The 1,531-nt window shown below is 29.5% G+C and overlaps 1 protein-coding gene across 12 annotated transcripts in view; it reads right to left on the minus strand.

Moving 5' to 3' along the window:
- MAGI2 (membrane associated guanylate kinase, WW and PDZ domain containing 2) overlaps positions 1 to 1,531 on the minus strand; it is a 1,426,516-nt gene that overhangs the window by 649,808 nt on the left and 775,177 nt on the right. The gene's annotated exons all lie outside the window — the stretch shown is intronic.

A 1,531-nucleotide genomic window follows, 5' to 3' on the forward strand; every position in this document is an offset into this window, starting at 1 on the left:
TGACCTTGTGATTGGCCGCCTCAGCCTCCTAAAGTGCTGGGATTACAGGTGTGAGCCATCGTGCCATTTGTATCAACTCTTTCTGGCTTTGAACAATGCTAGTCTTTTGCTGAGTAGTTGGAAACATGCTTGTAAGACATAACTGAGATGACTGTAACCTATTTTCTAATAAAAGCTAATACTGTATTGACATTTCTTTGTCAAATAGGTAGCTAAGAGCCCTTAACACAATTACCATGTCAGTGGGTAAAGTGCATTCATTCAATGGAAGGACTTTGAATCAGTAACTTAAATATAAAAAGAAATATGCTTAAATGCATATCATGGTGTTTCCAAGAGTTATATAAATGTGAATTAACTTATACACTTAATTTAAATCTTCCTAGGTCTCATGACTGATTTCCCATTTAATGATTATTACACTACAAAATTTATTCTGACATTCCTCAGGTTTCCTTCAAACTAACTACAAAAGTTTATCCTACCAAAGCAATCAGCAGCACACTAAATAAATACATTGCAACATTTTTCTGACATTTTCATGGAATTGATACTGCAGTAATCACTGGGTGCTATCATGGGTGAACAGTGCATTTTAGGGATTATATTTCATAGCTTTATAGTCTATAGCAACTAGAGAACAAAATAAAATATGCAAAGGCTACCCAAGACTGTCTACCTAGTCATACAGTCTATTAGTCCACTGTCTCTCATTCCAAACCATGAATAATTACATATTATTAAGAAGTGACATTTACATATTCATTACATATGTGTGGACACGTTGATATACATATATGCACACAATTCTACTTTTCTCCTTTCACCTATAGTTACGCTCACTAGGCATACATAGCACTAGCATTTAATTTTATTTTATGAAACCTTAATTTTTCACGATTTCTTTTTTGTCTTTGGCTATGTATTTTACAGAAGTATAATATTGGTGCAGACACACTAGAGAATTGAATTCCATTATAATGGAAACATTCTTCAAATTATTGACAGTCATGACTTCCATTTGTGTTGATTATATATCAGTTCTTTTAGATATTCATCAATAATTAAAAGAACTTTCATAGGTAATTTAAGATAGTTTTATGCACTAGTATGTTTTTCTACTTTTTAATAATTTTCTTGATATAAATCTTGGAAATGGAATCATTAGCATTTAAATTATCTTGAAATGATATATTTATCATTTTAAAAAACAAACTTACTTTTCACTGTCAGTGTTAGTGCCTTGATTACATGTTTTTTTCAATAAAAACAGCGAAGTGTGTTAAAAGATTCTTTTTATTCTTTCTAACAATTAGTAATAAATAACTAAGTAAAAACCAAAAAGAAAAGGGAAGGTATACTGAGTTAAGCTATGCTTAAAACTTAAAGCATTTTTATTTAAATTAACTTTTATGATTTAAAGAATATTAATTTCTCATAGTAAAATATACTCAAAAAAGAAAATGATCAATCATGATTCATTCTTTATTCTATGTATAAATTTGATATTTACATACAATAAACACCTATG

Source organism: Saimiri boliviensis, chromosome 10 (assembly GCF_048565385.1).
Source record: "Saimiri boliviensis isolate mSaiBol1 chromosome 10, mSaiBol1.pri, whole genome shotgun sequence".
In the NCBI taxonomy this organism is placed as follows: Eukaryota; Metazoa; Chordata; class Mammalia; order Primates; family Cebidae; genus Saimiri; species Saimiri boliviensis.